Source organism: Cryptomeria japonica, chromosome 9 (genome assembly GCF_030272615.1).
Source record: "Cryptomeria japonica chromosome 9, Sugi_1.0, whole genome shotgun sequence".
NCBI lineage: Eukaryota > Viridiplantae > Streptophyta > Pinopsida > Cupressales > Cupressaceae > Cryptomeria > Cryptomeria japonica.
Genome location: NC_081413.1, coordinates 394,515,462 through 394,540,750, shown reverse-complemented (window position 1 = coordinate 394,540,750; position 25,289 = coordinate 394,515,462).

Sequence of the window (25,289 nt, the reverse complement as noted above, 5' to 3'; positions counted from 1 at the left end):
TGTTGTTGGGTTGGATATAATTGTGATTGCCTTGGATTAAAATTCGATTGCATTGTTGGTTGATAAGTCAAACATTGTTGCATCATTGGTGCTTGGAACCTTGTTTCAATAGACATGTCACTATGCAATATTTTTGGCATTTTTTATTTTAAAAGGATGATGTATGATATGCAGCTAAATGCAACCTAAATAGATGAAAATGCAATCTATGGCAAGAATGCAACCTATGTTTTTGTTGTTTTTCAAGATTTAGACAAACTTTTTGAAATGCAAACCTAAAGACTCAACCTTAGGAAGTTGAAATGAAGCCAAGACCTTAAAGGACAAAGGACCAAATGACAATAGGAAAAATTGACAATGTCTCACCTATATGCTTGGATACTAAGCTAGGTTTGACAAAAAGGATATTAATGAGAGGACAAATTTTAGACAAGGTCCAAGACTCCCTAACAACAACTTAGGGTATTATCCAAAGTTTTGATTTTTCAAGTTTGACAAACCAAATTTTGAGACTAAATGCAAGAAGCCAATGATTATGACAATGACTTAGGATATGACATGAAAATGATCTAAGGATATGATATGACAAGATGACAATACAATGATAAGGATATGTGAAGACCAATGACTAGGAATATGCAAAATGCAACCTAGGCAAGACCTAATTTTAGCATGACAAGGATAATGCACGAATGTCACCTAAATGGAAATCTAGCTTGGATATGACAATGAAATGCAAACCTAGGGAAAATGATCTTGGACCTAAGTGCAAGATGACAATATGCCCTGGGACCTAAATTGGACTATGCAAAACCTATCCTAAAGTGACATGAATGTTGATACAAAGTTTTTCAATGTGTTTGAAATCCATGTTTTGAAAATGTTTTGAACTTTGTTGGATGAATGTTCTCTTTTTAAAACCTTGTTTGGACAATGTTTGGACTTGTTTGACACATGATGTTTTGTGACAATTGTATAATTCAACTTTTGACAATCACAAAAGACAAGATGTTTGGACTTAGACCCAAGACAATCATGCTCATTCACAACAAATCCTATGGTTGGCAAGGGCAATATCTGTTGAATCCTCTAACCATAAAATACAACACTTAGCCAGATAGCTAGACGCTTGGTAGCACTGGCTCCCCCTTACAGTGCACTCACTTCTCGGGCATACCAAGCTTCAAGTTCAAGGGGCATCACTTCCCAAGAACTTGCTATCTCTAGCTAAGGAGTACATGAGAGGTGTCTTTGGCATGTGCGTATCACAACACCTGAGCCAACAGATAGAAGGATTTTGGCCTCTAAAAATAAGAGATTCTAATAAGGGCATCCATTCGGGTGGGTATTGATCCGACAAATAAATCGTCGCAATACCATTCCAGCACCCGTTGTCTACAACTTCCGTTGCATCCACAGTTATTTAGAGTGGTTTGGAAGAGCTTGGCTTTAGCCCGTCACCACTTTGGGTCGTTCCCTCTCACCAATGCTTGTGCGAAGTGCCAGGCAAATCAGGAGGCAGGCCCAATTCTAAGGGTTAAAACATGCAATCAAACTAAAAGCAAACAAAGAAGGCATGGTGTTCATTAACCTTTAAGAAATTAAACGTGCAACTACTTTAAAAACCACATGCAAGATGTTTTTAATAAAAGTCTTTGACCACGTCTTGCATAAGATTTGTTAGTAGTTTCATTTTCAGTCTTCGTCACATGTAACACCAAGGTGCTGCACAGAGAATTAGTACCAAAGAAAAACCAGAATATAAGAACAGAATGAAAACAAAATAATTTGCAAGTAAAAACACTGGTTTCACCTCTGTTTCTGGCCTTACACAGAATACCTTGACACAGGTGCAGAATGCCTTGACACAGGCGCAAATCTCTTTGACACAGGCACAGATCCCTCCTACACAGGCACATAAGTGTCCAGAAGGCCTTGAGTTGCCCTGTTTCTTGGGTTTTTCACCTTCAAACAACTCAAAAGGCACTCAAAACATGTTTAAATGGTTAGATTCATGTTGGGTTCACCAGAAAATGTAGATAGGAATTTGGAAATCATCAAAGCAATAGACATTAAACTAGCTCAATCACAAAAACTAAATTGCAATGATAAGAAATTCTAAAAACACATTCAATAGAGATATGAAAACAAGACATTCAAATCAAATGCAAACCATTACAAACATGAATGTCTCCTCCATAATTCTCCATTGTCCTTCTTTCTCCTTCAAATTGCTTTGTTTGTGGATCTCACCTACAAATACAAAAGGCATAGCAAGTTGACAAGATGAAATGGTAGCGTAAGGATACTAGAAGCATGATTGATTTCTCTGAAAATGTGATTAGATTCGATAATGTGATTGATTCTGAAAATGTGATTTTTCTTTTGATTGAAGAAAATCATCCAATTTATAGACAAATTGGAGAGAGGACAAGATTAGCATGAAGAGATTTGAAAGGAAATTTCAAATCAAGGATGACAAATATGACAAATTATGACAAGATTGACATTTTCTATGCAAGATTGATTGATTGACACAATTATGACAAAATTGACAAGATTGCTATGCAAAATTGATTGATTGACAAATTATGACAAGAATGAAATGTCATTCCCATGAAATTAGGGGAAATATTAGAAAAATAGGAGAAAATAGAAAATTGGGTTAGAAATGATGAATTGGAAATTAGGAAATTAGAAATTAGAAAATTAAGTAAATTAATTAATAATTTTTCATTCATTAATTAATTCACAAAAAGAGGGGGAATTAATTAGCCAATTAAATAAATATTTAATTGTGACAAGAAGACTTAGGATAAATAAATAAATTATTTAACCTAGAGGGAAAATGACAAACAAGATTAAATGAATAAATCATAAAACCCTAGAAGATGAATTAGAAATGCAAGGACGGCGATTAGGTCTTGACAAAAGATAATTGATGTAGGGTCGATTTGATCATGATTTTGATTGACAAAGGACCAATGCTGATAAATGATTTGATTGATAAATTGACCAAGATTGATAAAGAGATCAAATTGACATGCGCCAATTGACGAGGAACAATGACTGACACGATTGAAAAGGACAATGATCGATGACGAATCGATCAAAAAAATGATAAGATTGACAAGAGGACAAGGATCGATGACGAATTGATCGCAAGATGACAAGATTGACAAGAATGAGGATTGATGACGAATCGATCGCAAGATGACAAGATTGACAAGAATGAGGATTGATGATGAATCAATCGCAAGATGACAAGAGGACAAAACCCTAATTCTATCATCGATTAGGATTGACGATGTCCAAAATGATGATAAATGAGCATGCACATTGATGCGACAGGATAAGATCGACCAAAATCATAACTGAAGATTGTTATCGACAAGACCAAATTTGAAAGTGAGAAAAATGAATGCACAAGAAGGACTCAATGCTCGCAAATAATAAAGACCAAGTGCACAATATAGAAGAGATGTTAATGCGACGCAAGAACCCTAAAATAAGGAAATGCGCCAATGTTAAAGTATGACTCTGCAAGCGTTGACCATTTTTAGATGTCTACAATGAATATACCAATGATTAATTCTTCAAAACAAAGTGTCCACACGATGTCTTCGACATTATCAAGTGTCTTCCATATCACTCCAGGTACCGGTGAACATTGTATCCTGTCGGTGAACCATATACCAGTAACTGTGCAATAGTTGCTTGTCGGTGAATGTTGCTGGATCTCCAAAGTGCTTGTTTTCAGTAGGTGTTGACATCAATGACAAAACCATACCAAAATACCATCTCCCCTTTTGGCATTGATGGCAACACAAGATGGAAAAACCATCAAAGTGCCAAAACAGAAATGCCAAATACCAAAAACCAACAATCTCCCTTAGACAACAAAGAACACTAAGAGATAAGGCATTACAATGGTATTTCTCTCTACCTTCTTATTCTATCATTTCCTTTCAACAATTGGCAAATGCTTTCATCCATCAATTTCAAAACAACATTGGTCCTAAAATCACTTTGACTGATTTAATGCGTTGTAAACAAGGTGTTAAAGAAAAAGTGACTGATTTTATTGGTAGATATAAGCATTTGTGTGCTCAAATTTCTTTTCATGTTCAAAGATTTTTCATTTCTAATTTACAAAAAGATATCAAGGAAAAACTTATTTTGTTTGAGTTTACTTCCTTTCCGCAGTTGTGTGCAACACTCCACAATTATCAACTGGTTGTGAGTCAAATGGAGCAGTCCACTCCTATGGCTCCGAGTGATAAGGGGGAGAGTGTTCAACAACCATTTTCGAAGTTCAAACCAACAAAAAACTTCGTCAAGTTCAATGATCCAATCAACAACAACCATGTGAATGTTACAATGGGTGTGCCTTGTATTTCTAAATTTTTCCAAAGAGAAAGGAAGTTTACTCCCTTAATGAATCTTTACATATTATTATGTCTCAGTTGTTGCATAGAAATGTTATCAAACTTCCTCCTATAAAACAAATTGATTCTTCCAAACTTGCATCTCCTTATTTTGATAACAATTCTTTTTTCCAATTTCCTCATCAACCCGATCATGATATTGAAAAATGTTTTGCATTGAAAAATAAGGTTCAAGACTTGATTGATAATAATACTATATCTGTGGCAGGTGTGAATAATAAAGGGAATAAATTAGTTTCTCCTCCTAATCAAAATATTAAGATTTTCACTGATCCCTTGCCATCTCATACTTCTAACGTTATTGAGATTGTGCCTAATTCTCTCACTTTTGACAAATTCACCTACATGGCTCCAAAATTGGTTAATATGGTAGAAACACAAGATATGCCTAAGGATCCTTGTATCACAGTTGACTCTAGTCAGACCATTAGAGCACCTGATGGCCCTTTATATATAGTTGCAAAGGTTAAGGATATCCCTTGCGGTGGTGCCCTGATTGATCCTTCTTGCATGGTTAATGTCATAACTGAAGAGTATATTTTCACTTTACGATTGCATAAACCACTATATGATGCTTATAATGTGGTTGTAAAGTTATTTGATGGCTTCTCTTGTCCTACCATCAGCTCTATCACCCTTCCTGTTGAAGTTCATGCTAAATCTATGAATTTTGACTTTGTTATCATACCTTCTTCTGAGCAATTCCATGTGAAGTTGGGCTATCCTTTGCTATCTTCCATGAGGGCTATTGCTTCTCCAATCCAAAAGTGTCTTAAATTTCCTCACAATGGAGAAATCATAACCGTGAACCATAGCTTATTTCATCCATCTGAAAGAAGCCCCGGTGTTCCTATTGATCTCTTTTGGCCGAAACAATTTCAATCTCTTCCATCAAGGAGCGATGCTCTTTTTTAATCTTATTAAAAATGGAAGAATGATATGATCTTGTCCTTAAGTCAACCTAGATCGCCAACACTTGACATTCCTATTATTCTTCAAGATGAGGTTATTCCCCTCTCGGATAGAACTAATCTCCCTCCTAAGGAAGATCATCCACCTACCCCTATGGATGTGACTTTACCTTCTCTTAAGGAGAACCACAATATTCCTCCTAAGGTTAAACCTATACCTCCTCCTCATGATGGACTTGGTCTCCTCCCTACACCTAATATTCCTCCTTTCTATGGCACAGTTCCACCTTCTTCCTCTTATCAAGAGAAGATGCCTGCTTCTCCTATTGTTCAACCAAAAAGACCTCAACCTAAACCTTCCACTATTAAGGAGAAGTATTCCTACTTTTTCAAGTATTCCTCATTCTTCTCAACCTTCCACTAAGACTCGACGAAATCATTGTGCGAGAAAACACTGACGAAGACGCAATGTTCGAGCTCGTGAAGCTATCCCTCAAAATACTCAATCTCCTCAGACCCCGACAGTTGACATGATTCCCTTTTCTCCTAAGCAATATGTTCAACCAACATCTCCAAATCATAAGTTGCATAAAACATGTGATAGTTTTACTCCTATTTGTGTTCTTGCTCCTCTTGCTTTAAACTTTGATGATGAAATGGGTGAAAATGTTATTCATAATGGTAATACAACTCCTAATGCTTCTGATAGTGAGTATGAGTATGTTGATGTGGACAAATGTTTATCGGATGAGTTTTCTCAAACCCTAATCCTAGCTCCTAGAATCGAACAAAAGACTTACAACATGAGCATAGTCCTTGTTTGGATCTTGTGATAGCTCCATCTGTTGTGCTTGATATCACTCCTCTGGCATGTTGCTTGCCTTCCCGAAATAGTGATCAACAAGATCAAGAGGCAGATGTCATGCTAGATTAGCAATATTAGCATTGCAACTCTTTCTCTTTCTCCTTTCTTTCTCTTTTGTGACCATTCTTCTATGTGTATCCATCTTCTTCTATTGTTCCCTTAATGTCTACTTGGGGACGATGCAAAGCATTGAGATCTTCTCTTGGTCTCTTTCATGTTGACTCAAAAGACATCCTCTCTTCCCTTTCTTCTAAGGTAGTGTCCTTCTTTAGGGAATGAAGATTATCATATGCATATACATACATGATATACATGATTTATCATACAACATACTAACCCCGAGAAAAGCAACACTGCCTCGTGTTTTGTGTTCATTATCCTTGGGTTTATACCTCGATTGGGGGCTAAATCCTTGCAATAACGTGCTCCCTCCTTTTTCTCTTGGGTGTTTCTTACCTTAAATAAATCACTCCCGATAAGGCTCGTGTGATCGCTTTAATGTGGGGGCATACACTCCGCTCATATTTTCCCTCTTGTGATAATTAGAATTACTTAGTGAAACTTTGTTTTCTTTGTATCCTTGCTTTCATGACTCATAGTGAAGGGAACTTTTCTACTTGCATTCATGGTTCTCCCCTTCTCGATCTTCCCTTTTACTTTGTCAATTGAAGTTGTAAGATCCTAAGTCCACTGGGGACTTGGCACATCTTGCCTCCTTGACATGGTGAAAGTCTTTCAATCTTATTTCCTTGTACTTTACCGATAGTATTGGTGTATGCTTATACTCCCACTAAAGTGGGGGCTAAATGTAGTGTCATAAAATTGTGACCCTAGCAATTTTCGACTGCATTAGGGTCCTCACGCATGCGAACTCGAATCCTCTAGCCTGATCAGAGACCAGAGAGTGCTCGGCTTGTGAAAACAACTTCTTCCTTAGCCTCTACATCACCCTGTCCGCATTCTACCCTGGAGAAAGGGGTAGGATAGGGGTGTGGTGCCACTGTCACCCCTTGGACAAGGGCATGATGCCCTTGTCCTCCCAGGACAAGGGCATGGCGCCCCTGTCCCTGCCCTATTTTAGGGTAGGACCCTTCCCAGAGCATGCCTTGTGGGTTGTGCTTCGGATGGGAAACCTCCCTAATGTCAGCCCATGACGAAATTCAAATCCACCCAACATGTATTTAAGGGGGAATTCACTCTCTCATTTGCATAAGTTCAATAAGTTGAAGTTGGATAAGATTGGAGTATGCACAAACGATCAAGCATTCAAGAGCATTCAAGCATTCAATCATTCTTTTCCAGCATTGAGCATTCTCAAGTCTCTCTTCAAGGCTAGGTGTTGCATTCAAGTCAAGGATTCAACCATTGGAGAGGAGATTGATTTCAACATACATTTCCACACAAGCATTTCTATCAACATTTCTACTACAACCTCCCTTGAGGTAATTTACAATTCAGTCTTTCATTTACATCTACTTGCAAGTACTTTCTTTCATTACTTGGTTAATTCCAAAATTGGGGTTTGACATAAAGGTAAACCCCTAATCCCAACCCACTTTCCTCTCTTTTTTGTGTGTAGGTTGCAGGTCTGTAGCTATACTTTCAGATTCGGGCTTCATTTACAGAGGCGGAAAAACCCTTTTCATTTCGTGGATTTTTCGGAGAAGCGTGTACGTTCCCGCCACGATCCGGACAACTTTTTGTCAAATTTGCAAGGCAACTTCCTCTCGACATTTTACTGCCAGATCCAGGTGCACAACTTCATCTCATATTCTGATGTCAAGTTATAATCGATTCTTTGTCACTTTTGCACTACATAATTCAATCAAATTCATTTTCATTTCAAATAATGAAAAGGAGGATCATCCTAACATTATCAATTCATTTAGAATTCAATCTATCATCTTTGTGTGGAGATTGAATCTAGTGAATTATCTCATCCCCTTCTTCCTAATGTAATGGTGAAAAGTGCTTGAAGGATAATTAGTAGTGAAACTCTCATCTTTCTTTGAGGGAGAGGGTAGTTTTCGTCTTGATCCATCACTCATCATTTTCCCACCATTACAGAAACATCTTTGATTGAGAGCCAAAGATTTGGATATTCATTCCATCAAATTTGGTTAGGGCATGATCTCGATCTCGTCTCTTATGATGTTGGGGCCGCTGTCCACAACTTAAGTTTCATGATCATATGATCATATTTAGAAATTTGTATAATAAAATACAAATAAATAAAATCATAACTAATTAAAGAAAACTATAATAAAACATTAACCTGATGTATCATATATGTTTTTGAAATAACTTTAATTTCCATATTTAAAAGACAACTCTAAATAGATAACCGTCTCAAATAAAAAAGAGGCTTAACAGGCAGGATCGACCGTCAAACTTATGGCGGAACCACGACAAACAGTAAGGTCAGAAGGCGGTGAAGTAAGTTGCGTAAGAACTAAGCAACGTTGATTCCCCTGGTCGGTGGCGTCGGCAGTCTGGAGTCCACTGAGTTAATTATTAATATTATATCTGCAGAGATTGCATGCATAGACAATAATAAGTACCTAAATCAGGTGGAGTCCCACGTGAAATGAACGCGTGCAAGAAGGCGTGAAATGAACGGATGCAGCTGTGCTTCTCCGACTTTCCAACCCACGTGACACAACGCCACACAATTGCCATTGCAGCCGCCACCATGCAAACTCATCTATCTAGGCCTATATATATTTTACCTGCACCGCAACAACATATCTACATTTCAACGTTAGTGACCCACACGGCTTTCTGGTTGCCTAGATATTTTTTCCCTGCGTTGTGAGCAAATATTTAGAAAGATAAAATGGGGTTGAGTTATACTTGGGGCGTGTCGGAGGGAGTATTACCCGTGTTGATTGTGAACACTGCACTGTATGTTGTTCTCATCAGAGGCGCCGTCACATCTTTCTTCAAAAAACTGGGCCTCATTTTCACATTCCCATTCACATGCAAAAAGGAGGCGCCACCGGCAGGGGTGTGCGTGATGAAATTCAAGGGCGGGTGTCGTGAAAATTTCAAGTGCATATTCTGTTTGCGGAAAGCCAAGGAAGGACAGCAGATTTCAATCCTTCCATGTGACCACGCTTTTCACAAGGCATGCCTCGACCAGTGGCTTCAACAACACTCTCTTTGTCCTCTCTGCAAACTTCCTCTCTATCAAATCGTCAAGTCACAAGAATCACGACTCTCCGACGAGCTCCAAACATTGTGGTTATAATCTGAGAATCACAATGTTTGGAGATCGTCGGAGACACGTGATTCCTCTGATATTGTCTTGGAAACTTCCATACCGACTTTTAAAAGGTGTCGTAGAAAGATTCGTGTAATACTCTTTCCATTGTGGATTTTATGTAAATATTGTTTCCCCCCTTTTCAGACTTGGAGTATTCTGCAGTGTGGATATCATGACTATTTTTTTAGAAAATTTCCATACCACCCTTTCAAAAGGTGTTATGAAGGATTTTGGTGATACTGTATCTCAACTTTTTAAGTTTGAGTTATTTTATGTTGTGCATGTTGAAATTTTCATACGATCTTTCAAAAGATGTGGAAAGATTCATGTAATGTCTCCAACTTTTCATATTTGAACTATTTTGTAACGGATATGTCCATAGCACTCATAAAAAGGTTTATGCAATACAGTCTCTCAACTTCTCATGTACTGTAGAAGACTTCCATACTAGAAAGATTCATGATTTTGTACTATAAATAGTTCCACAAACTGTCGGTGAGGAAGCAGCCATTAACCCGATTATAGAAAGAAGATGAACATCATTATGTGGCACGTGGCAAGTATCAAAGCTAAAGCCATAAAACAACAAAATAGATGGATAATGTCTATGTAATGACGTGTGTATGAATATCCTGAAATAAGAGATCACTAGGATTTTTTTTCTGTTTTAAAAAGTGGATACTAAAGATGTGCGTATAGTGGGTGACCATTTGGCTTTCTTTTTAGATATGTCACTTCTGTAGGTTTCAGTATATAAACAAACCAAATTGAGGGAATAAATCTGTTTTTGAAAGTCCATCTTTTTCAATTCATTATTAGTTAAGACCGGGAGAATTGTATTGTATTGTGATGGAATGGTTTTTGATCGCCCAAACCTGCAAACTATAAAATTCATATTTCTTTATATATATATATATATATATATATATATAATACCAATCAAATAAAGATTTCTAATCTTTATAAAAATTAATTTTCAAAAACAATTTGATAAATCAAATTATTTTTATTATTAATTTTAAATTTAAAGTTTTTGATCAAATTATCATTTTAATATTATAAATATATAAACATATACATAAAAACATTTTTTTATTATATAGGTTACTATAAAATAGTCATAAATATATATTTAAAAATTTAAAATTAATTTAGAAATGAAGTTGTTTATATAGGTAATCAGTAAAGCGCAAAGCTGGGAGGAAATTAATTTAGTAAAGCGCAAAGTTGGGGAGGAAATTAATTTAGAAATGAAGTTGTTTAAATAGGTAATCAGTAAAGCGCAAAGCTGGGGAGGAATTATAACCATTAGATATACCCAAAAACCAAAAAACCAAATAGGTTAAGGCCAGCCACCACAAAAAAATAGAAAGGTCTGAAATACCCAAAAAAAAACAAAAAAAAAACTAAAAACTACTACTAACAACTGGCCTCAACATAAATCTATACATCACAACTAAAACTAAAATATATTGCTATGTATAATGCTGAAAATTTCACCGAAGGAAGGGGAGCACAGAACACCAAGCCTTTAGGTAGAGGCAAACACTTTCCCTTTCCACGAAGGAGTAGAAATTTCACCGAAGAAAGGGGAGCACAAAACACCAAGCTTTTAGGTAGAGGCAAACGCTTTCCCTTTCCATGAAGGAGTAGAAGGTGTCAGGAAGACTCTGATGCTAGGGCCAAGGAATTCAACCTCTCCCACACTAGGGAATTCCTTGTGAATGTCTGCCCCAAATTTTGCCGCCTCCTCATCCAAATCGATATCGATGCTTTCTGCGTATTTATATTCTTTAATCCAATCTCCCCCTTCATACCACTTTAGACCAATCAACTTTTGAAGAAAAACAATAGTTCTTTGAATGAATGGCAAACACAACTCAAAAGTCCCAAAATCCCAAATAGCGAGAATTGGCCACTTGGGAACTTCTTGGCCACCTCGACTGGTCACAAAATATTCCTGTCAACATGGGGTTTTCATCCTTTCGTCAATGTTGGCTATACTAGGCCCAATTCACCCAAAAAAAAAGACTCCTTACATCAAGGATTTTTCGTGCAAACTCTTCTAGCTTCCACTTTTGACTCACCTACCATGAGAACCGTCACCAAAAACACAATTGTAATACTATTGTTGACCAATAGAAATTGTTGTTGACCCAATAAAAGACATTTGTCTTTTATCCAAAGTTAGCCTTATGGGGTGTCCATGATGGTAGAGCCTGAAAGAAAGGGATAGCAAGAAAGGGAAATTTCACAGAGAGGGCACAAAGATAAAAGATTGCGTGGGATGAAAATGTAATATATATATATATATATATATAAAATCAACCCTATGCCCACACATATTTAGGAGCCAGAGAATAAATGCAACATCATAAGTAATAGTGTTGTAGTCCTTTCCAAAACCATCTCAAGATAATATAGGCTCCCAAGCATGTGAAAAGCCACACTACAATCAACGTCCATCCATACCTCTCCTGCCAAACAAACCACATGCATGAGGGTCGCCGCCATCGTGATGCAACATGAAGACCCATCATAAATATGCTAAACAAGAGAGTTATATCGAAGCGGGTCTTAGATAATCTAGGATTTGATAATGATTACCACCGTGTCATATTAAGTACCAGCTATCGAAGAATAAATGATGATACGTGACACTCAACTTGGTCCTATAGATTCAAAGGACACCCCATCAATTGCCAAATTGGAAAGCTCATCAACCTCCATATTAATCTCTCTGTAGACATGGTTGATTGTAAATTTTTCAAAGAGCTTGAGTAAATCCATTGCTTTGTCCACCATTGTGGTCAATTTCTAATTAGGCGTTTCCCCTCTCCTAATTGCATTTACTACCAATGTTTAATCTCCTTAAATTTCTAACCTCTCAATGGCAAGATCTTTGCAAAATAACAATCCTTGGATAAGTGCCAAGAATTCTGCCCTATTATTGGTCCCTATATCAAGTGGAATTTACATTCTACCAACAACTTGTTCATCCCATAGCCTAATAATACAACCAATGCCCGAGGGATGGGGTTGACTCTAGAAGCCCCTTCAAAGTTCAATTTGAACTAGCTATGCACTAGGGGTTCCCATACAAATATCTTCCTTGCTTCTTGTGCCTCTGAGCCACCCATCCTTGCATAGGGGGGAATTTTCAATCAATTCCATCTCAATCTCATCCTGCTGTCCCACTCTATAAACATCCCTTTTTGTCAATGAATTGAAACTTTGTTATTAATGGTTTCAACTATAGCAGCCTCCACCTTATTCATTAAGCTTTCTTGGCACATAGCTTTATCCTAAAAAATCCTCCTATTCCTTTCTTTCCATAATTCCCATAAGAGAATTGATAAACAATTGATCCATAAACTCTTAAAAAATCTCATACTAGATCTAATGGGTCATTATTTGAATAGTCTCATAATATCATTGGGTAGTGGGGCTACCCAACCCAGTTTAGTACAAAACCACCAACAACGGGCCTATGAATACGAACATCCTAATAGCAAGTGGTTTACCATTTCTTCATGTTTTTTGCACAACATGCATCTAGATGGGCCTTCATATCCCATTTTTAAAAATCTTTTTGCACTTAGAATTATCTTTTGCACAACAACCCATGCAAAGGTTCTAGCCATCGACTAGAAGTTCTTCCCATGCTAAAACTTTGTATCCATCCCTAGCATTGAATTGACCTATCTTGGAGGCTACCCACACCAATCTATCCAACCCATGTTTGAAAGTTATATTCCTTCTATTCGGAGTTTTGGTTAGAATCTCTAACTCACCATGGGAAAGGTGTGTGCCAAAAAATTCCTTCCACTTCCATTTGAGGGTAAGATCATCATTGAAAAGGACCACATAATTTATTAGATGAGCCCCCCAATTAAGTTTAAGATATTCATTAGTTTGAGAGACCTCCAAAATGCTATCCAAACTTGGGTAGCCACCCCAAGAATCTTCCCAAAATAAGGTCGAGTGACCATCCTGCGTGCATCCCAAGTTAAATGCTCAGGAATTACTAGTCTGCAACTCAGCAAAACATTTCACACCTTGGAGCCTTTTGGTGGCCTATTACCCTCAAAATGTCTGCGTGATCATTACTGTTCATGTATTTTTCTCTTAAGATCTTAACCCATCTCAGGTTAGGCTCCTTATACATTTTCCAAACTAGCTTCACTCCCAATGTAAGAATCTGCCATGCTTGATTCCTCAGTCCTACACCATCTTTTTGTTTTTAATCTATTAACTCTTTCCCAATAGATAAGAGCAACCTTGTTTTCCTGTATATTCCCTTTATCTCTTTTACACTTAATTAAACATTATTTGTTTAATTATTTAAGTTCCCTTTATCTCTTTAACACTTAAGCTAACTTTAGGTGCATATAATTAATTGTTTTAATTAATTATTATGTGCAAACCTAGGTTTTCCCTTTTTAGGGTTTCTTGACCTATTAAAGGTTGAGTTCTTTCTTTTCATTGTATGAAGAAGGATTATTATTGATATACATTTTGGAGCATATTTTTCCTGTGTATTCTTTCCTTCTATGATTTGCTTCATTGCTTCTCCTTGTAACAGGTTTTTCAGCTTGCAGAGATTATTTGGGCTCCTGTGGTGTTGTATTTTCTCAACTTCTATATGGTATCAGAGCTTCAGATCTGCAACTACCTATTCTTGTTTTGAGAATTTTTGCTTTGGAAGCAGATATGGGGTTTCAGGAATTTTTTATGTACCTAGGGTTTGAGCTTTTTTTTCTGAGCACTTTGGGCCTAAACGGACCTCACCATCATGCTCAGAAGGCCCGAAAACCCCTATGGTCATATAAAATTTGACCTATTTTGGTTCCTGAGCCTCTGGGTGAATTTTTTTCTCTGATCCAGGTCGTACGACCCTGGCACGCAGATCGAGAAAAAAATTTGAAAAAAAAATTGCCTTTTTACGGCATGCAAGCCGAAATTTGCCTTTCAAAAAAATTTTCTTAAAAAAAAGGAAAAAGGGCAAATAGGGTTTTTTATAAAATTTTTGGCAAAAATAATAATTTTGGGGGTTCCCACAGTACGCAAGGTACCGTGGGACCCCTGCAGGTGTCAGTACGGCCCCTGTCGCTGCTTTCCCTTGGGCCTTGTGCCACCTTTCATCGGCTCTTCCGTCGGTCGCTGCATGCCGCTGCTCTGACCCTTGCTGGCCAACCCCCGCCATCGGCCAGTTCCCGTCGTCGGCTGTCCCCACTCCGACCCCCGCCGGCTAGCTCCCGCTGCCGGCCAGTCCCCGTCGCCAGCTGTCGCCACTGATCTCCCCGCCTGCAGCTCAACCCGGCTCCACCGGCTGCTGCATGTTCCCCAGCCGCCACCGTCAATCTCCCTGCCTGCAGCTCAGCCCAGCTCCGCCTGCCTGCGGCCCCCGCCTCCCGGACCACCATCGCCCGACCGCCGCCTGCGGCCCACCGCCTCCTGGTCGCCACCTACTGCACCTCCGGCTAGCTCCACCACCGAAGCTCCTCCCAGCCACCGGAGCTCAACCAAGCCACCACCGGAGCGCTGCTCCCTGGCCACCAGACCCCCTTTTTTGGCTTTTTCAGGGGGGGTTTGGTTTTTTGGCCCTATCTTGGGCATACAAAGTCATTTTTTCAAAAACGAATAGGCGTCAGAAAGCTGGTTCCAAGGCCGACCTCATGGTGTTGGTATTTTTTTCCAATTTTTTTGTTTGACTTTTTTTTTTGCAGTCAAAGTGAGGTCTCTTTTTTGCACTCCGGGAGACGTAGAATGAACATCTGACCTCTATTTTTCAAAAACTTTATATTTTTGGAAAGCGTGTTCTATGTACTTTCCATAAATATGAGTTTTTTTTCCAGAGTCTGCTCCATACATATTTTATTCAGTTTTTTGCTTTTCAGCACTCTGGTGGATGTCGTGGTTGTTTCAGGTCCTGGGATCTCTTTTCTGAGTAGGGTGTCTCTATTTTGATTCTCGTTTCTATTTTCAGTCTTCTTATCATTATAGCATTGTATATATACAAACCCACTGAGATAAAGTGCCATCATGCATTGTTTACTTGGAATCTTGCATATCTTGTGTCTTGTTGTACATGCACTGTTGATCAAGTGCCATGAGGGGGTTGATGTTTGCTTGTTGTTTGCCATCTTCCTTTGTCAAGTGAGTGTTCCTTCCATGACATTTGCCTCATGATGATGTGTCTCAGCACCTTTGATGTTCTTGGTTCTTCATCATGCAGTTGTTTTTGGCTATCCTTTTCAGTGTTCCTGTCCCTCTCCCACTTCCGCAATATGGGGAGGTTTATCATGTTGGTTCTACTGCTTCCATGGTTCGATCGATCAGCTCTTCAGACTTTGGTTTCTCATGCCTTTTGTATCTTCGATTTCAGTTGTTTTGCCTTGTTTGCCTCCTGATTCGAGTAGTGTCATTTGAGGGCACTCATACAGATTACAGTCTTTTCTACCTGGTCATGTTCTATTTCAGTGGATGTTCTTCAGATCAGCAGTTATTCTTTGACAGAGTTTGCATGTTCTTCATGCTTCAGTGATATTCTTTTTATCTCTTTTTGGAGTAGAGTTTTGTTCCCACGTGGTTTTCTCTATTTCTCCAGTTCATAGAGATTTCATTGTATTTGGGTACCTGATCAGGCCTTGTTGCCGGGACCCATCTTTCATGCTTTTAGTAGTTGTTCTAGGTTTTAGCTTCTCCCTAAGTCTGGCTTAAGGGGGGGTGTTAGAGTATTCGGGTATTTACTTGATTAATTAAACATTATTTGTTTAATTATTTAAATTCCCTTTATCTTTTTTACACTTAAGCTAACTTTAGGTGCATATAATTAATTGTTTTAATTAATTATTATGTGCAAACCTAGGTTTTCCCTTTTTAGGGTTTCTTGACCTATTAAAGGTTGAGTTCTTTCTTTTCATTGTATGAAGAAGGATCATTATTGATATACATTTTGGAGCATATTTTTCCTGTGTATTCTTTCCTTCTGTGATTTGCTTCATTGTTTCTCCTTGTAATAGGTTTTTCAGCTTGTAGAGATTATTTGGGCTCCTGTGGTGTTGTATTTTCTCAACTCCTATAGATTCCTCAGTCCTACACCACCTTTTTGTTTTTAATCTATTAACTCTTTCCCAATAGATAAGAGCAACCTTGTTTTCCTATATATTCCCTTGCCAAAAAAAAATCCACATTTTCCAGTATAAATATTTTTCATTCCAGTGGTGAGGTCCAAATATGAAAGCAAATAAATCAACAATAGGGAGATGGCAGCTTTCAACATGACAATTATGCTTGTCCATGATAATCATTTCACTTTCCAAGATTCCAGCTTCTTCTCCACTTTGATCTTTAGAGGGTTCCATAACTTAGTTTTCCTCAAATCCTTGTCTATCATAAGCCCAAGATATGTGCAAGGAAGATGACCCTTCTTGAATTCCAAAATTCTCAATATTTCTTCTTTGCGAGGGGGGACCACAAAGAACAACACTTCTAATTTTTTCACACTAATCTCTTGGCCTAAATCCATTGAAGTGTATTATTCTAGTATTCTTTTGAAGTTGTTTTCTTCCACTTTCTTAGCACCGCCCATTAACATTGTATCATCGATGAACTACTAACGAGTAACTACTTCCAGAGAGCCTCCCACTTGAAACCCAGTGATGATACCACTCAATTGCACTTGTTTGATAGCCCTACCTAAGGCTTTTGACATTATAATAAATAAGGGGGATAAAGGGTCCCCTTACCTTAGACCCCTTGACACCTCAAAGAAACCTTCCAAACTGTTATTTAGCAAGACTAAACATTTTGGGGTGGATATTGTAGCATCCTAAAATTGCGACACTTGCAATTTCGACCGCATTTGGGTCTTCACGATGGCGACGCAACACTAAACCTGAATGGAGACCCCAAAACTTGTTCATGACACCAAAAAATGCATTTTTCCAGCACCCTGGCCTGATCCTCCTTGCACCCTGCTGTCCCGGGAGGTGGGACCAGAGCGCCCAGCGCCCTGGTCCCTAGCCCTATTTTGGGCCCGATCTCCTATGGGACTTCAGGCCTTTTTGTTTGCAATTTGGAAAATAACATTTCCTGGTCGGCCTAAGGTCGGGAAAATCAGTCTTTTAACCCTAATTGGCAAGTATATAAACTACATTTCCTCTCCCATTTGAGGAGGGAGGACATATGTGTACAAGACGTGGAAACGATATTCAAGCATTCAAGCATTCAAGCATTCCTTCAAGCAATTGATCATTCTAAGTCTCCATTCAAGGCTAAGTGTTGCATTCAAGACAAGGATTCAACCATTGAAGAGGAGATCATATACTACAACATACAACATACAACAAACAACAACATCTATACCTTCGCATATAAGGATACAAACATCCTTACAACAAGGTATTAGTACTTGTTTTACATTACATTTACAGCATTTCTCATTTCTTGGTTAATTCCAAAACCGGGGTTTGACCTAAGGGCAAACCCCTAATCCCTAACCCCCCAATCGTCTTCGCTTTTCTGTGTGTAGGTTGCAGGTACGCGGCTGAAATTGAAGATCTGGAATCCTTGTGCAGAGACGAACAGATCCCCCTTCGTTTCGCGGATTTTTCGGAGGACTGTGTGCACGCCGGGCGCCATCGTCTTGTCAACTTTCGCTCAAATTTGCAGAACAACACCGTCTCGACATTTTACTGCTAACTCCAGGTCCGCAGCTTCATATCATATTCCTATCTCTGTTTATAAGTGAATCTTTCTCACTTTTCATGCATTCCTAGTTCAATCTTTCTATCTACATTCTTTACAAAAGAGGGTATCCTTGCTATCACAACCCTTGAAACTCATATAGAATCCAATCTTGCATTGCGTGGGATTGGATCTTGTGGGTTTCAGCCCCTCTTTTGAATGTAAAGTCCCTCCTAAGTGAAAACCATCAACCCTAGAGACTCTCCCTTCTCTCTCATCGGAGTTGGGGAGGGGAGGACGACTAGGGTTCGATTTTTCCGCTTTACAGATATGAATGTAAATACCTAATTAATCCATTGTCTATTAAAGTCAAAGGCCTCTAACACTTTTCATATAAATCTCAAATCCACTTTATCATAAGCCTTTTTATGATGCAGCCATAACCGATAAAACCCTCAAAGAGAATCAATCAACATATGTAGCAAGAATAACACAACAAAAGAAATAAGAAAACATAGCAAGATTATAGAAATAGATCATATTATTTTCATAGAACTTCCAACAACCAACCAGTTATCATCATATAATCATCTTAGAACATCTGGTAGTTAATCGGTTACATGCAGGCTATCAGCTAGATACAATCCAACCGGGACTCTAAGAATCAACTGGACCACTAAATGTGAATCTCAATCCTTATTCTCAATTATACTTCCTCTGCCCCTATAATTGATTACATAATATCATATTTATACCCACCAGAACATATTCGGGTCGGCCTCATAAGATTACTTTTACCAATGAAGGAAAATTAAACATGTAACTAGGTCGGCCCTAAGAATTCAAGAAATCTTTCTAGAAAATAACAATCAAGAAGTGCGGTTCAGCTAGAAGGTCGGCCACACGCCAAAGAACATCGAAAAAGACCCAAAATAGATCCACACGCCAATAATAACTTCGATAATGAAGGAAAGTCAAACGGTAAGCACAAGAACTATCCTGAAACCTAGAAACAGTCAAGTGTAAGAGATAACTGACCGGAAAAGAACCCAAATGAACTGAAAATTTGGAATTAAGCACCTGAACCAACCTGGAAACCGAAAATAAGATCCACCACGAAAAGCAAGAAACTACTGGTAAGAACACAAAAAACTGCGCAATGAACTAAACAAGAACAAAACTGAAAGGAAATTATATTTTTGGTTGATGCAAGATTGCTCATCGACCGACAATGCTCCTGCATAATTTTAATATCTAACTTAATAAGCATGCTCAATTCTTGATTGCATTAAAGTGAATGAAAATGATGAGACGCAGGATGAGCTTAATCCTATTGGCCATTACTTTTGCCAGCACCTTGTAAGTCGAGTATTACATAGAGAAATAGAGCTGAAGTCTCCACGAGCTGTCAGTTTCTCTTTTTTAAGGATTAGAGCAATGAATATGTTATTAACCTCTCTAAGTAATCTGTTGGAGTTTCTTGCAGCTTCCAGTGTTTCCACCAAATCTTGGCCCACAATGCTCCAACATTTGTAATTTGTTTTGCAAGGAATCCATTCAGACCAGGAGATTTGTCTATATGAAGCTAGTTAATAGATAGTCATAATTCTTCTAGCAAAATCTTGGCATTCAATGTACTATTCTACTCCTCAACTAAATTAGGGATCCACTCCAATATTCTATTCTAATTCACCAAGTTAAAACTAGCATAGTAGTTGAGAAACTAGTAGACTCTAAGGCTATCTCCTTAGGGTTTTCAATGAAAGACCCATCTTCCTTCCCGATATTTGATATCTGATTAATACCCCTTCTCTATTTGGTCACATTGTGAAAAAATTTAGTGTTCTTGTCTCCATCTGCAATGCATACCTCTATTTCTACCACCAATACATTTCTGTTGGAATCCAAGAACATTGGGAGGGGGGGTGAATCAGTGTTCTGTCAGTAAGATAAATTTTAACCTTATTAACAAAGTATTTTAGTAACCGGTAACCATAAAAGAATATAACAACAAGTACAAATAATGCCACCACAAGAATATACACCATAACATAGAGATTTATACATGTAAAACCTCAAAGAGGAAAAACCACTGTGGGATTGGTGACCCACAATATCTATCCACTGGCCAAATGAATAAATATTACAATAGGGGCCTGCACATGTAGAAAGGCCAACATCTTAGAGAACACTGCTCATCACAAAATGAGCCTCACTGACTATGAGCACCAAATACTGGTTTACAAACAAAATTCTAAACTCAGATAATGCATCTTTTATGTTGGATGAGTTCTGGTTCAAGCACTGATGATATTGGTTTCCACTGTGTCCTCCTTTACCCGGAACTTTCTCTACATCCTAAACCTTAAAACCAATAACCAAGACCGACTACAAAATATTATGTTCACATACAGTCGATCAATATTGTTTGCACAATATCTCTATATCTTGCATCATATGTATATCTCTCAATATCATCATATCCCAAAAATATCCTACTCGGACTGACTTAAATACCCTTCCCAAACATAAACATAAACGCCTTATGTCAGCTTACAGTGATATTACAATTTATTTACATGTCGGCCTAGACAAAAATAAATACATTAAACTTCATGACCAATGCCGTCGATTGCTACCGTGTAGACTTGCCAGATCAATCTCCTATGTCGGCCTCATGTACCGGTTCCTAGTTTGTCGGTTTCCCTGAATGTCGGTTGTTGAATCATGAATACCAATGAGTATTGGTTAAGTGTCAAACCCAAAATTATATGTGTTTCCATCAATGAAAACACAACTAAACTAGATGAGTGTCAATTGCCAACAATCTCCCCCTTTAGCATTGATGACAACACCCATGTGAAAAATGAATCGCTGAAGTGCTATCCCATTTCCTCCCAAAAACTGATGACCAAAACTAACCCTTCGCCCCCTGAGTTGTACATTACTTCTTATGTCCTTTGACATTTTTAACAACAACCACTCCCCCTTTGACATCAATGACAAAGGTGGGGCAAAATAATGAAAGAATTAAATCAAAATGTGTCTACCAGATCTAGATGTACTTGAATATATCTGGGTAAGCACCCTTCAAAAATCCTAAGTAAGTATCCCAACCAAATTTCAAAGTTCCCAAAATAGTTACAAACCCATTAAGAATGTATGCATGTAGTTCTTCTTCTTTTAGATCTGTCGGTGTGGGTTTATTAATCAATTCTAGACTTTTTCTCTTATGGAGTAATAAAGTGTTCAACCAGGGACTTACCAATCCTCTCAATTCCCTAGCTCACTAGATCAATCTGTCCATATCTTTCTCCAAAGACGATATCTCAGATTTTGTAACCAAAATTTGACCATCAATGGCATTGTTCAATGACTAAGTACCATCAAAACTGAGCCAAATGTTCCAACCGAGCCTTTGTTGGATTGTTGGCATTGACAAAACTAGTCAATCTAGAAAACCAGTATATGTGCTAAGGTTTGTCATTGATGTCCAACACTTACCGGTGAAGACACTAACCGGTGAAGTGGTATAGGTAGAGTGGTGTTGTTTTTTCAGTAAGCAATAGTGAATGGAAACAACGTTGGTATTGAATGATCAAAGGTTACTTTAGTTCAAGGAAAGATAAATTAAGTCAATCGATCTATCATTTAGGAAGATCGGTCACTTTGGTGATGGTGAAGTCACAAAAGGTGACTTAGGCAAGAAAACTTGTTTTCTCTAACCAACTGGTAACTCACTGGTAAATAGGGGAAGAGACTTGGTGATAGCACAACATACCAGCAATCAAAGGATGAGCCGATAATATAAGAAGTGCAGTTGCATACCGGTACACCGGTATGACAGAAGGAAGACAAGTGATCACCATAAATCTCGGAGCAGTGATCAATTATTTAGTTGCAGTGGTAAAGGATGAGTTGGTAAGCTTGTGTCTACCCCAAATAATTTGTTGGTAAGGTTAACTTTCAGATATCATGCAGTCAAGGATGATTACATGTGGATTTTCTGGTTCACATTTATTTGGTTGAACATGACTCAGAAGTTTCTATCTTTGGGACATGCGGTGGCAGAATTGGTTGAACACTTAGTGAAATTGTTGTAAGGCGCACAAAGAAAGAGTGGGAGATTTTGAAATTTAAATCTTCTGAAATCCTTGATTGATCTGATTGAGGATATGCTTGAAGGTGTCGATAGAAAATGTATAAAGAGTTCTTGCACTCTTTCAGAAAGTTTTGGTCCTGAAATTTGAAACAAGTAAATCTTGTTGAAGGCAATCCAAGGTGAAGAACAAAGTGAGAGGAAGTGTTAAGATGTGTTAGCATAGTTGAGTGTGTGTGTGAGGTAGATCGACTAAGTGCAGAGCTGACAGACAGAGAACCGACTGAGTGTAGAGCCAAAGGATAGAGGACTGATAGAGTGCAGAGCCAAACGTCAGAGGACCGATAGAGTGTAGTGCTGAGGGATAGGTGACCGACTGAGTGAATATCCAAAGGTGTAAGAAGGAAATCGGTGTTGTGCAAAGAAGACACAACCGACATGTATTGAGTGGGATGCATATTGAGATCTGATCAAGCTATCAGTAACTAATTCAACAAATCATCCATTTGTTGCTTTCTAACAACTACAACATAAATCCCTTAACTAGGTGGACTTTAACAGGTTCCTATTGTTAAATCCCTTAACTGGGTAACATATTTATTGATGTTCTAAGTCCTTTAACCAGGCTACCTTTAACAGGGTAAAGGCACTAACCGGCCTTGATCAAAATCCCTTAATCGGGTGGCACCTAACAATGTCTTTGTAATCTCCTAACAGGGATGGCTCTTAACTGGGCATACTCCAGAAGAGTGCAAATTTTGTGAGTTCCTACTCACACCGTGGTTTTCTCCCTCTTGGGTTTCCACAAGATAACTCCTTGGTGTCATAGTCAACTTTTCATGCTTGCATATTTTACTTTAGTGATTAAGTATATTGTTGGATCTTATATGAATGAAGATTTAAGATAAAAGTTAAATTGTGAAAATTTGATTAAGTGTTGATTCACCCCTCCCCTTTCTGCACCAGTTGGGACTAACAATTGGTATTAGAGCATCAGGTCCCTAGAATCAGAAGAAGCTTAACCGGCTTAGGGAGAGATCCAAGATGATGCGTAAGGAGGGCCCTAAGTTCTCTAAGAAAAAACTACATCTTATGGTGTGGAAGAATGAAACTTTATCTAAGATCCCTAGGTGAACACTACTGGAACCATGTGATCACGGAATACAATGAAGCTTTAGGGACTCTTACTCTAGACCAGATAAAGGAAAGACAAGATAATACTACTGCTATGGATCTGATTGTTAGCACTCTTTCAGATAATGAATTTTCTGAGGTACAAGATTTGAAAACAACTTTTCTGATATGGAATAAGCTGAAGACAGTCTATGGGGGAGATCCCCATGTTCAAAAGGCAAAAGTAGACAGTTTGAGAGGAAAATATGATGAGATGAGAATATAGGAAAGTGAAAACATAGAGCAGTATAGTAAGAGGATAAATGACATAGTAAACTCCATTAAGAGTGCACGAGGAAAACTCGAGGAGGAGGATGTGGTTAGCAAAATCCTGAGAACTCTACTACCACAATATGCCATAAGGGTCTCTACTATCCAGGAACTTAGATCCTTGGGAACAGTAAGTGTAACTCTTGACTCACTGATTGATAAGTTGACCACTTTTGAATTGAGAAATTATGACGATAACGTGCTTTCAAAGAATCCATTATGCATGCACCCACAAGGAGAAGGAAAGAAATCGATAGTAGCTCTACTACGCAAACCGGTCATTCCCATGAGTGTGACAATCTACTCTTTGAGGAACAAGAGCAAGATGAAATTGAAGCTCTACTGGCAAGAAGATTTCCAAGAGGTAAAGGTAAATACAAAGGTAAATTACCCTTAAAGTGCTTCTCCTGTAATAAGATAGGTCATATTGCTTCAAGATGCCTTGACAATGATAGAGATAGGAAGGATAATTTTAGAAGTTATAGGGACAAGAGCAAGAAGGAATGTTATCTTGCAGAAGGAGGAGTCATTAATGAAGAATCAAAGAGATCTGATGAATATGGCATTGCTTTTGTGGTAGTCAAAGAGGACAACATAGAGGAAGGACATATGGAATTGATTTCTAGCACAAACTGGTGTGGAGAATGGGTGATCGATAGTGGCTGCACTCACCACATGATCAGTGACAGAAGAAAATTCCTCAACATAGAGGATTGCAATGGAGGAACAATGAGGTTCAAAAATGATGTCCCATGTGTAGTAAGAAGTAAGGGGTCTATAGCCTTGAATGATAAGACAAATTGTGATGATGTCTTTTGGGTAGAAGGATTAAAGTATAGCTTGTTAAGTGTTACACAACTTAACAATAAAGAATACCAGTTAGAGTTCAATGAAGGGATATGTAAAATAAATGACAAATCTGGAAGTCTAATTGCCACTGGTAAATAGTCAAGAGGCAATTTGTTTCATCTATACACCACCATAGGTAATTATCTAGTGGCTAAGGTAGAAGACAACTGGTTGTGGCACAAAAGATTCTGTCATCTTAATTTTGATAACATAGCTAAATTCAGTAAGGAAAAATCTGTTAGTGGTATGCCTGACATAGTAAAACCTAAAAAATGCTATGTGCAAAGAGTGTCAACTAGGAAAGTTGACCGGGTCCAGTTTCAGCAGTAAAACTTTCTCATCTGAAAGTTTGCTGGACTTAGTTCACACAGACCTATGTGGTCCCATGAGAACCAAGAGTTTCTATGGAGACTGGTATTTTATGTTATTTGTGGATGACTTCTCAAGAATGATGTGGGTTGTATTCTTAAAGGAAAAATCAGAAGCTTTTCACATGTTTAAGGTGTTTAAGGCTCGAGTAGAAAGAGGAACCGGTAAGAATCTAAAGTGCCTAAGATCAGACAAAGGAGGAGAGTTCACCTCTCAAGAGCTCATGAACTACTGCGAGGAACAGGGAATCACGAGACAAATGTTTGCACCTAGAACACCTCAGTAGAATAGAGTTACTGAAAGAAGAAATAGAACTCTCATTGATTGTGCCAGAACTCTAATGATACAG